The sequence below is a fragment of the Saimiri boliviensis genome, chromosome 21 (genome assembly GCF_048565385.1).
Source record: "Saimiri boliviensis isolate mSaiBol1 chromosome 21, mSaiBol1.pri, whole genome shotgun sequence".
Lineage (NCBI taxonomy): Eukaryota > Metazoa > Chordata > Mammalia > Primates > Cebidae > Saimiri > Saimiri boliviensis.
In genome coordinates, this window is record NC_133469.1 from 16,853,249 (window position 1) to 16,865,930 (window position 12,682).

At 50.3% G+C, this 12,682-nt stretch overlaps 1 protein-coding gene across 1 annotated transcript in view; it reads left to right on the top strand.

Annotated features, from left to right (window-relative positions):
• Positions 1-4,214: 4,214 nt before the first annotated feature.
• The window catches only part of LARGE1 (LARGE xylosyl- and glucuronyltransferase 1), a 616,984-nt gene continuing 608,516 nt past the window's right edge, over positions 4,215-12,682 (top strand). The window contains exon 1 of the mRNA XM_074390818.1: positions 4,215-4,302. The gene's annotated coding sequence lies outside the window, so the exon portion shown is untranslated. The remainder of the gene's footprint in view (positions 4,303-12,682) is intronic.

A 12,682-nucleotide genomic window follows, 5' to 3' on the forward strand; every position in this document is an offset into this window, starting at 1 on the left:
TAGTCCATCGGTGCTGCTATAACCAAATATCTGAGACTGGTAATTTATAAAGAACAAAAGTTTATTTTTTACATTTCTGGTGGCTGGGAAGTCCAAGATGATGGCACTGGTATCTGGTGTCTGGCAAGGGCCTTCCTGCTGTGTCTTCACATGACAGAAAAGTGGAAGAAAGCAAACCCACTCTGTCTACTCCTTTTATAAGGGCCCTAATTCCTGCCCTCATGACTTAATCGCATGCTAAAGGCTCCATCTCTTAATACAATCACACTGGTGATTCCGTTTCAACACACGAACTTTGGAGAACATCCAAATCACAGTACTCTGCTTCCTGGAATCACCCCCCAAATAAGCTTCTTGCCCTAAAGTCCTTGTCTCAGGGTTTTGAAGAATCCTAAGCAAGGAAACACTCTTAGGAAGAGGAAAGAGGAAAAGGATGTTGTCAACTACCAACAAATGTGTTCTACATTCTTGCTACTCAAAGCATGGTCCACGAGTGACAGATTTTCAGAAAAGCAGAGTCTCAGGCTTCACCCCAAACCTACAGAACCAGGATCTGCATTTTAACAAGATTCCCCAGGTGATCTGGCTACACAGTAAAGTTTGAGATATTCTGCCTCACAGCTCTCTTAAACAGAGGGAGGAGAAAACTGAAACTGATAGCACATACCGTTTAAACAGGGCTTCACGCTAAAAAGCTCCAAAAGGCATATGCCATCATCTTTCATTACAGGACTCTGGTGCTTTTACCAATGTTTATTTATTTTTTTTATTTTTCTTGAGATGGAGTTTCGCACTGTTGCCCGGGCTGGAGTGCAGTGGCGTGACCTCGGCTCACTGCAACCTCTGCTTCCTGGGGTCAAGCGATTCTCCTGCTGTCCGCCAAGTAGCTGGGATGACAGGTGCCTGCCACCATGCCCAGGTATTTGTTTTTGTATTTTTAGTAGAGACAGGGTTTCACTGTTTTGGCCAGGCTGGTCTCAAACTCCTGATCTCGTGATCCACCTGACTTGGCCTCCCAAGGTGCTAGGATTACAGGAGTGAGTCACCGAGCCCGGCCTAAATTTTGTTTTCATTTTTGTCTTGAGGATCTTATGGCCCACTAGCTTGAGGTCCCCTTTCCTTGAGACGAAAAGCTTCCTTTGTCCTTTGAGTTGACCTCTATAGCACTGATTTTTTTCCTTTCTGTCTCTAGAGGGGCTTTGACTCCCCAGTTCAGCATTTTATCATAAGGTGATCAGACAGCCAATACCTGAGGAAGTCTTACTCTGATGGCCTTTCACAGCTGGTGAGTGAATAAACCCTTTCTCCTAAAGACAATGGGATTCTCTATCTAGGACCAAATTTGTTCTAATTAGCTGGCTCTCAGCTTTGCAGGAGCAAGTCTTCTGGAGGTTAATAATGCTATTTTGAGAATACCTGTATCTCACCCGTTAATGAACATGATGATGTGAACATAAAATATTTTTCATTCCACAAAGAAAGACTTTATCCCATTCTTCGTCTCATGTTTCTATTCTGGAGTTGCTTTGTTTTTGAATTATGTTCAAATCACACTTCCATTAGTGTTAATTTTGTGGCTTTTGCAATGTTTTTTCATTCTTTACCAAGAAGTGACTTCTTTGCTTAGCCCTGATGGAGGCATTCGTTTTACTCAGGGATGTCTTTTGATTATCGACCTGAATGAAAGAGCAATGTTTCATGCCTGGTGCTTAATTTTTTGCTTGAAGTGTGTTGGGACAGAACATCTTTTGCAGATATTTATCTAGCAATGGTTTAAAGAAAATTAGGCTTCTTCAAACCTGTGCTATCTGAATGCTGTTTGATTCTTGGCCCTCATAAAGGACCTCTTAACTTTACCTACTGATAAGATGTGGAAAAAATATTATGTGACTGCTAAGGATCCGGAAGCCCTGAACTTTTGATTGCTAGTTAAAAATTTTAGGCAGCTTTCTGTAGGATCAGACACGGCATTTAGTTGTATTGACAAATATAACATAATTAAGACACTGCAGTCCTTCCACACTGGCTAAGTAGCCCTTGCAGTAAGCACCCCTCCACTACCACCAGGTGCCATCCCCACTATATCCTGCCTCCTCCTAACATCAACACCACCATTTCACCAGAACCCAGCACTAAAGTATTAACCCAGCACTCTGCTCTAATGCTAGTGCCCCTTTGGCTGGCTTGACTACAATTAAGTTGGCAGGTGGGTGCCCTGCTATACAGGTTTCTGAATCTTTTAAATATTGTCTCTGTGAGAATTCAATCGTCTTGTTACTTAGCTCTTGAAGAATGTGCAAAACATTCAGAAAACAGTCCTCAAACCTTTGAAAGAACATTCTGTGTAGAATGGCAAAGAGAATTGCTCTGACTTTAAGATGGTTTTGAGGTAAACCTCCTGTCAATGGATACAATGTTTTCTTTCTCAGAGGTGAGAAAAGAGTTGAGAAACTAAATTGACTTACAAGTCAAAATTGGACTCAGGTCATTTATAACATAAAGCTAGATTTGCCTCCAAACTCTGCATTGTTTTTTTTTTTTTTTTTCTTTTTTTGAGATGGAGTTTTGCTCTTGTTGCCCAGGCTGGAGTGCAGTAGTGCAATTCTGGCTCACTGAAACCTCCACCTCCCAGGTTCAAGCGATTCTCCAGCCTCAGCCTCTCGAGTAGCAGGGATTACAGGCCCCCAACACACCCTGCTAATTTTTGTATTTTTAGTAGCGACAGGGTTTCACCATGTTGACTAGGCTGGTCTCGAACTTCTGACCTCATGTGATCCACCCGCCGCAGTCTCCCAAAGTGCTGGGACTACAGTGCAGTGTTCTTATATTGTCTTTAGATTCCAGTTCGCAATATTAGGTACACAGAAAAACGGAGCTGAGAGTGTTTTCTGGCTTCCTCTTTGAGATGCCTTTAGGGCCCCCTAGTGGCTGTCTTAAGACCTCAGGTTTCTTAGGATTAGGTCGCCTCGACCCTAATAAAAAATGAGAGACCTTTAGGAATCCCTTCAGTGACAGGTACAATAACTGTGGAGATAAACAGATAACAGTTGGTTTAGAGGGCTCAATATTTTTTCATTACCCGGTTCTCAGCAAAAGCTGCGCTCATTCTTCAGAAATAACATAGATCACCTTACATATTTTATTCTGCATTCTCATACTATATCGTAGTGGAAATCCTTTTAAGACATTTATAACCTGGTTTGTGTCAAAGGGCTATAATTCCTAGTAACTACATCCTACTTCAGGTTTTCCATGTATATGTACATACATATTTAGTTGCTTGGACTGGGGAGTTGAGGAGCCTTACAATTTTCCAACGTAATACTTTAAACGTGGGGCTTGATGTACTAACCAGAGGGCTCAGTATGTGTCATATTTCAGTCCGACAGCATTCCTGTCATTTAAAGCATTAGCTATGCCACTGAATACAGTAACTTGCAACCTCGACTTGATAAAGCAAAGTTTTTCTACATTTAAGGTGCTTATTGACTAATGAAAGTACATTTTGTGAAATCCCCTAATAAGGCATTATGTCCTCAACGTACCTTACTGACCAGCGTGAATATTGCTGGCTCCCACCCCATGGTCATAGTTTTCTTTCTTAGATTCCATCTAGAAAATGTACTACACTCGAGTAATTATAATGGAGCAGTTTCTTTCCTGCAAGCTTATCTTTTAGTTTCCCAGGTTATTCAATTATATCTCCTTTGCTTGTAAATTTCAGGTCTCTTCCTTTCCTCAGTCACGTTATCCTTATTAATATGTTAATATGCTGCAATAATGCATTTTACACCACTAATGAAGTGAAGCAAAACGTAAAAAAGTACAAATTCTTGCTTTAACTTTACCCGGTTCCGGGCCGTGGGGTGGGGGGGGTTGAGAGAGGAAGAGAGTAGGAAGGAAGGACATTCGGCCCGCAAAAAATAAAAATGATCCCCTTGTTTTCAGCGGATTCTCGAAGAGAGCTGCACGTCAGAGGAAGAACTGAGCAGCCTTCGAGCTAAAAGGCTTGGCATTACACTTTGACACTTTAATGGTCTCTAGGATATTAGATGATATTTTATCATAGAATGTTCTTCTCCGACAGGGTAATGGCATCAAAAACAAATAGGATCTGCTCTGCCTGCAACGTGCACGGTGAGACTCATCCCCGCAGAGATAAGACAGCAGGACCTCAGCTTCGCGGTTAACTTCTCCCGAAGCTCCAAAGCAAACGTCTTTTACTTCTTCGCCGGGGACGCTGCTGTGCCACCGCTGCCTCCCTTTTGAATTCTGCTGGGCTCGGTCAGCCGCTGAGATTAGGTAAACAGCGCCCCGGAGCCGGGGCAGAGCCGGCGCTGCTGCTGCTGCTGCTGCTGGTGGGGGTCGTTGTTTCACGAGGCTGGAGGGAAGTGGGATGGGGGAAGGGTCCCAGCTGGGTCCAGCCAAGGGCCGAGAGTGTGGTGACCCACGCGGGAGCCGGGTCCGGAACCGAGCAGAGGCCGAGCCTTGGACGCCCTTGCCCCACCCCCACCCCACCCCCACCAGCCCGACCTCGAGGAGTGGGGTCAGCTCGGGAGTTCGAGCTCTGCGGGCGGCCTTTTCCCGCGCGCCCCCTCCCCACTCATTCTTCCCGTGCCCCTTCCAAGAACTCGGGTGGGCTTCCCGCCGCCTCGCCGGAATCCCGGGGCGCGGAGAGGCGCGCAGAGGCGAGGCAGAGACTCGGCCGCCCGCCGGGCAGGGGAGAGGTGGAGACCCGGGGGGGAAGAGGACCCCAGAAGCCCTGGGAGCGAGCTGGGGAAAAACCCGGGAGCTGGATCGCGCGCTCGGAGCTCCGGTCTCCGAGTCGGAGTCGTGCAGCCCTCGGCGTCCTTTCTCCCCCTGTCTCTCCGCTCTCCTCTCCTCTGGGTCTTCTCTCCAGGGAGGCATCCTCCTTCCATCCATTCTCACGCCCCCGCCCCCGAGTCCCGACCCATTTCGCCCGCTCCCCCTGTGGCTTGGGAGGACTCTCGGCACCCCCACCCTCGTCCCGAGGACTGGGAGGCTGGAAGTCCATTCAAGGGACGTTGCACGCCGGGTTCTTATGCCAAGAGGGAAAGAGCGAGAATAAAATCAGCAGGGGAGGGGCTTGGTGTGCGCGCACCGGGTGTGCGTTTGGGGTGGGGGAAACAAATGTAGTTTCCCCAGAGGAACAGGAAGCCTTGGACAGGATTCTCGGATACCGAGCCCAGAAAGATGCCGTCAGAGCCCTTCACCCGGGCTCCTTCCTCACGGACTCCGGCTGCCCCATACCCTGCCCAGCTCCGAGAGAAGTGGCGACCCGAGGCGCGGAAACTTCCTACTTCCCACCACGGCTGTTTTGTGCAATTTGGGGAGTAGGCTGCCCGGCCCTGCAAGCCAGCGAGCGTCTCTACCGCGGCAGCTGCGGGCCCGTCCCGCTTCCCTTCCCCCTCTTTTCGCGAGGCACGCCAAGCCCGAGGCGGCAGGCAGCGGCCGGGCTGCGGGGGAAGAAGGGCGGGGAGCTTCCAGCTTGCACCCTTTCATCCCGACCCGGCCCGGGATCCCGGCTCCGGGTGTTGCTTCCGCCTGCCTGCCCGCGAGCTGAAGAAGTACAGGGGCGGAGTCTCGCTGGGGGGCGGAGCCTGTGCGGGGGCGGGCTGTCGGTCCGTGCGGCTACGGCGCTTGCCATTGGCCGGCCTCTCGGTCACGGGGTCGGGGGCGGGCCCCGAAGCGGGCGCCGGCCCCGCCCCCGCTCGGAACCCAGCCCCGGCTCGCGGTCCCCCCCAGCTGCACAGACATGACACAGACACACAGTCACTGCAGCTGCTGAGCGAGTCCGGCGCTCTGGGCACGCGGAGGCGGCGGGGCCAGCCCGGAGCCCGGACCCCAGCGCCCGCCCCTGCCGGCCCCCGCGCGGCGGCCCCCTCCTGGCCCGGCGTGGGAGGCGGGGATCGCGCGCCGGCTCCGGCCAGCGGCGCCCGGCTGCCCGCGGCGGCTGCAGCGGCCGCCTAGCTCCGAGCGCCGCGCGCTCCGGGAAGCCGGCGCATCTCGGAGGCGGCGGCGGCCGAGGCCGGCGAGCGCTCCCGGCGGCGGGGGCCGCCCGCCTCGGCTCCCCGCACCCACTGGGCCGCGATCCGTTCGCCGCGCCTCGGCTCTTGTGACCTTCCCGGGGCGCCTCCTCTGGTCCCGCGCCCCCGGCCCCGCGCCCCGAGCCGGGGTGAGGCCCTCTCCGGCGCCTCCTTCCCGCGGAGCCGCGGGCGGGCGGCGCAGGCCCGGGGGGAGAGCGCGCGGCGGCCGGCTGCAGCCGCCCCCCCGCGCGCCGCTGCGCTCGGCGCCCGGCCCGGCCGGTCTGCTCCTGCCCCGCCGCCGCGCCGGAGCCCGGGCGCCCGAAGCTGGGGGCGCGGCCGCGCTTGCTTCGCCGGGCGGTTCGCGGGCAGGCCCTGCCCTGAAGGGGCGAATCGGCTGGGAGCGCGGGAGGTGGAGTCGGCGCCGGCGGCCGCTCCCTGGACCCAACCCGAGGCGGACCCAGGCCCCTGCCCATGCGGGGCGCCTCCGGCTCGGGAGAGTCCCTCGGGCCGGGAGCAGCTCCAAGCAGCGGCCCCGGAGGAAGAGGAAGAAGGGACAGTGTTCAGCGTGGACAATCCGGACCCTCGCCGCGGCATTTGGAGCCGGGGGCAGTCCCGAACTCTGCGCTTGGCACCGCCGCTCGGAGGAGGACGGCGCCTGCCGGGACCCTGACCCGGACGCCCTGAGCCTCTTAGGCGGCGGCGCGACCCGGTTCACCCACGTCTTCCTCTGCCTGGCGGCAGTCAGGGCTAAGGTAAGAGCCCCGGAGCGCGGGAGTCGCCGCGGGGGCGCCGTGGTGTGCTGTGCGGGACAAGTTCTCCGCACCTGTGGCTGGTAACCCCTGTACTCGGGACGCCGGCGGCGAGGGCGGGCACACCCTCAGCTGCCCGGGCCGGGAGCCCTGAAGAGGCGAGAGGTGGAAGTCCCATTCCCCGACGACCCCAGGACCAGTCTCAGGGCCTGCTCCGCTTCTCGGCACACAGGCTGCTGGCAGGGAGCGAGCCACGAGGCGTTTCTGGTTAACACCAGAAGGGCAGGTGACCGGTCCCGCACCCCCGGCCCCGCTTGTTAGCGGTGAGCACCTGTAGTTTGCCGAGCCTGCTTTGGAGAGGGCCCTTTTGGGCGGTACGCAACTACCTTTCCTGGAGTGATGCTGTGAATAACTTTTCTTGTTCTTGTTTCAGGCAGTCCCGGGCAATTTGGGGGCGAGCAGCCACAGCTTGCGAGTCCCTCTTTAGGATGGAGTGGTTGGTTGGCATTACTGTTTGCACGGGGGGGGGACCCCAGCCAGCATGCCCTTCCTCTTAGGTGAAGCTGCTTGTGAGGAGTGATCAATATGGAGCGATCCAGATATTCTTGTAAATGTCATTGCTTTTGAAGTTTTGGAGTGCGGACTCCAAACTTTGTGTATCTACAAGTTATTTTGTTCATTGCCTTATCCTCTTTTAAATCTTCCTCTTAAGGAACCTCAGTTGTACAAGCCTGTCTTTGCCTGTTTGAAATTTATTAAGCCTATGAGCTTCCCCTGGAACAATCTGATTTTAAATGGGTCACTTCGGAGGGAACAGATTGTCTCTTGCACACTGAATCCATCCCTTGGGTGACCCTGTTTAATGGGGTTGGATTTTCTTTTTTTTGTTCTGTCCCTGTGCTGATGTACCTCGGTTGAGCAGGTTTCTGCTGAATTCAGAATCCGTGAATTTTGTCACTCAGTCCATTAAAATGATCTCCTGAGGGAGCAAAATAGCAGCTTACATTTTCCGTGAATGTCACTGGAAGTTTTACAGGGTCTTATGTAAGTGCCCAGAGAGAGAGAAAGAGAGAGAGGAGAAGGGAGTGGGGGGAGATCAGGCTCCCGTTCCCTTCACGGGGAGACATGGAAGGGGTGGCAGGTGGGGGCGTCCACCTCCCTGCCATGCAAATGCCTCTCCTCTCTGACACAGGTGTGGAGACCTGAAGTGCTTATTCACTCCGTGGAGGCGGTCACCTCAGGTTAATTTTTCTCCTCACCTCTCCCGTCTTCCCACCTCAGGAGTCATCTTCGATAGACTTAAGGAAAGCTTCTAAATTAAGAAAGGAACAAGAGGTGGTGTCTTTTGCCACCCCTCACAAGTGGGTGACATGAATGAATTACCCACGGCGCTCTGGGTCCTTACTGGGGAAAAAAAAGATCGCCCTCTTTAAGATCTCACACGTCTCTTAGTGTACCTTTGTTTTTCAAGAGTACTTTAGTGAAAATTGCTTGTGGGGAACACATTTATCGAGGCTGTCCCGGTTAATTCCATGCCAGGAAGAAAACTCACTCGAACAGAGGGAAGAGTCATCAAAATTTAGAGGTTAGTGGGTTTTCAAGAGTGGCAAGAAAAGGAATCCTATCCCCCTGGCAGGACAGAGATTTTTAAAGGGAAGATCGGGTCACTCTGGAGTGAGCAGTAGCTGCTGCTAAGTGTGGGTCCTCCTGCTTCACTTAATGAAGTATGCTGGGGTGTGGGTTAACTTTTTGATATGAGCTAATGGAGACTCACTTGGTTTTATTTATTTATTTGCACTGAGCACAGTGGTGCAGTCTGGGCTCACTACAGTCTTCGCCTCCTGGGTTCAAGTGATCCTTCCGCCTCAGCCTGCCGAGTAGCTGGGATTACAGGCATGTGCCACCACGCCCGGCTAATTTTTGTATTTTTACCAAAGACAGAGTTTCCCCATGTTGGCCAGGATGGTCTCGATCTCTTGACCTCATGATCCGCCCACCTTGGCCTCCCAAAGTGCTGGGATTACAGGCGTGAGCCACCGCTCCTGGCCTCCTTTGGTTTTCAAACCGTACCTGGAAGGGCCTTAGAAATGAAATGAAACTTTTTTTTTGTTTTTTTTTCTTTAAATCTCATCATAGGTCTTGGAAGTCCTTCCATGTCTTGGGAAGGTTGTGAAGGTTTCCTTTGTTTCTGGGTTCCTGAGCTGTGCTTTAAAGTTGTTGCCATGTGCAGGGAGGGTGCATCCTGTAGTGTTGGCATCCTTCAGCCACCTGCAGTAGCAGGACACTAGGGGGGACTAGTTTTCTTTTCTCCATTGAGGAAGAAAACACCAGGACCCATGTTACTGTGGTTTATCTTGAAGGTTCATGAGTCTGGGGTTTATCTTGAGGGTTCATGGGATGAACTTTGCACTCTTGAGTGGATTCTGAGTGCCTAAGGGATGGACCTGCTCACATCTAAAGTGTCATTTAGACAATTCAGAACCAGTTAACTCTAAAATGTTATGTGCCATTCTGAAAAGTTACGGTCTCTTAAGTATTTAAGGGCTATACAAAAGCTCTACCCTTTGAATATTATACCATCCTAACTTTAAATTTCTTAACAGTTTGTAATCAACACTTCTTTTTGGTTTTTGACTGCGTATTCCCTAAAATCATCATAAAATCACACGGCTTCAAAATATCTCTGCAGTGGACTCCATCAAACTTAAAATTCTCCTTAAAAATACATTCCTTAAACTTAGAGATGGTCACATAACTTTTGACAATGTAGTTTGCACGTCTCTCTCTGATGCTCTCTGCACTTTTGACGGTATGAAATCCTTAGTGTCTGCGGGCCTTCCAGCAGAATTGGAAGATAATTCTACTTCCCTGAAGAACACAGCCCCATTGCCTACGTTTGCCTAAGTACCTAAGTTTTATCAAAGCTGATCCCAGAGGTGGGGAGAGGTAGGAATGATGAAGGTAGACGCCAAGGAGAGCCTGCCCAGTTTAGAACACTATCAGAAAAACAGGCAAATGTCACCAAGATATTGATCATACGGGATTCTAAAAGGCCCAGTTCGGCATATAGATCTGTTTGAAACCTGTGAACCCACCTGAGTTATTACTTTTCCCTGAACCCTGGGGTCTGGTAGACTGCATTTGTGACCCTGTATCCATTTGTAATGTGCATATTTAGGTAGTTGTAGGGGAGCTGCTGTTGTGGTCTAGGAAAAATGGTCAGCATAAAGCTTTATTTCTAACGTAAAGCCTTTATAGATTGATTCTCTTGGGCACAGTATAGCCAAGGGGTAAGAGATTGGAACAGGAAAATACCATTGCGTTTGCCATTGACCACCAACGATGGAAAACCTATCCTGTGCGAGATATATACTGTTGTCCTAAGGCATGAACGAAGCCTTATGAATTTGATGGAAGTCAGACGGCAGAAGTAGAGGTAGCAGGTGGTCTTCCTTATGGTCATGAACAAGTTGAAGGTGGTTTTTGGCCAGAGATTCTCAGAAAGGAAGAGCATACTGAATTTGGGCGGGGGGAGGGGCATAAGACTCAAGAGACTGAGAGCTCTAGACACCCTGCCATTGACATACCTTGGGGATACAGCCACCTTGCAAACTCTGGTAGTGTTGGTGAGGCCGCTGTACTTGGAGTACTTGCTGTTGAGAGGTGTTCGGCATTTCTCTGTCATATTGGCGTGTGGAGAATAGCAGACAGCAACCAGTGAAGATAAGGCTTCATTAAATATATTTTATAAGACTTTTCATCTTTTCATTTAACAAGTAGATAGACCATCTACCTCGTGGCAGGTGCCGTGCTCTGTTGGGGTTACAGAGGTTCTACATTTAGCTTCCAGTCTTTTATGGGGATGCAGACATTCAACTATTATTACCAGCTAAGAACTGTCCTGCGGACTTGTTCAAGGGATGAGTTTGAACTTCCCAGGATCGAAGGGAGGAAGGGGCTCTCGGGCAGAATGAACAGCATGGAAACCCTAAAGTATGTATTGTGGTGTGTATGGAGAATAGTCACAGTTAGTGTGGCTGGAAGGTGGGATGTGCCCCAAGAGGGCAACACGGTGGTAGGAGGGAAATAATAGGATTCCATGCTGAGGACTGTGCCCCAGCTTCTTGCTCTGTGTGTTCAAATAGTGGCAAGAGTGGTTGTGAGTTAAAATCAGAGAATGCTAATTGGTTATCCCACATTGTTATTAAAAACAAAATTTTCTTTTTTGTCCCTTATCATTCTACATACAGCATTTTGCCTGTTATTTAAAAACCTATTAGCAATGCAAATAAAGAAAGGGTCCCTTATCAACCCTAAGTCTGCCCTCTTGTGTACATGAATTACACCTGGCACTTTCATTATGTGATTATGCAGCAGTGGGAAAAATGACAATGTTAGTTGACAAATGATATCGTATGGAAAAAACATAGGTGAGAACAGATTCCATTTTGTCAGATTTGCTTCTGGGTAGATTTATGGTTGGGTTTAATCCCTGAACAAGATTCTTGTATTATAATCATTTCAGGTCCAGTCCAAACTTTCTTTGCTGTTCGAAAAGAAAGAGTTTTAGAATATTGAGAATGGGAGTATAGGTGCACAAGTGTGCCTACGTTTTTTTTTTTTTTTTTTTTTTTTTTTTTTTTTTTTTTGAGATGGAGTTTTGCTCTTGTTACCCAGGCTGGAGGGCCATGGTGTGATCTCGGCTCACCGCAACCTCCGCCTCCTGGGTTCAGGTGATTCTCCTGCCTCAGCCTCCTGAGTAGCTGGGATTACAGGCACGCGCCACCATGCCCAGCTAATTTTTTGTATTTTTAGTAGAGGTGGGGTTTCACCATGTTGACCAGGGTGGTCTCGATCTCTTGACCTCGTGATCCACCCGCCTCGGCCTCCCAAAGTGCTGAGATTACAGGCTTGAGCCACTGTACCCGGCCTATGTGTGTTTCGTGGAATGAAGAAACTGATGGTGAGGAAGAACAAGCAGCAGTGTGGCCGCCTGGAGGATATCAGCTAGAGAGAGTGGAAAATCGCAGTTGTAATGGCAATCTCCAGGGCAGGTATCTTTAGTATATCTTTTAGAAATAGCAGCCAGAAGGACAATGAAGATAAACCTTGGAAACCTCGGTCTCTCCCTCTGTGTGAATATTACAGTGTTCACTTGCATACTGTGTGTGTGTGTTTGTGTTTGTATATTTGTCTTATCTGTATCATCCATCCTTATGTTGAGTGGGAGACAGGGTGCTTTAAGTATGGTGAGGAAGAGCAAGCAGCATTGTAACCGCCTGGAGGGTATTAGCCAGAGAGAGTGAAAAAGCACAGTTGTAATAGCAGCCTCCAGGGCAGGTGTCTTTAGTATGTTTTTTAGAAACAGCAGCCAGAAGGACAATGGAGGTAAGAATTAGAAACTTCTCTCTCTCCCTCTCTGTGAATATTACAGTGTTCACTTGCATGCTGTGTGTCTGTGTTGTATATTTGTTTGTATATTTGTTTTGTCTCTATCATCCATCCCTATGTTGAGGGGGAAGCAGGGTGCTTTAAGTATAGTGAGGAAGGGCTGGGTGCGGTGGCTTACACCTGTAATCCAAACACTTGGGAGGCTGAGGCTGGTGGATCACCTGAGGTCTGGAGTTTGAGACCAGCCTGACCAGCATGGAGAAACTCCGTCTCTACTAAAAATACAAAAAATTAGCCAGGCATGGTGGTGTATGTCCGTAATCCCAGCTACTTGGAAGGCTGAGGCGGGAGAATGTCGTGAACCTGGGAGGCGGAGGTTGCAGTGAGCCAAGATCATACCATTGCACTCCGGCCTGGGCAACAAGAGCGAAACTCCCTCTAAAAAAAAAGGTATGGTGAGGAAATACAAGCAGCAGGGTAACTGCCTGGAGGATA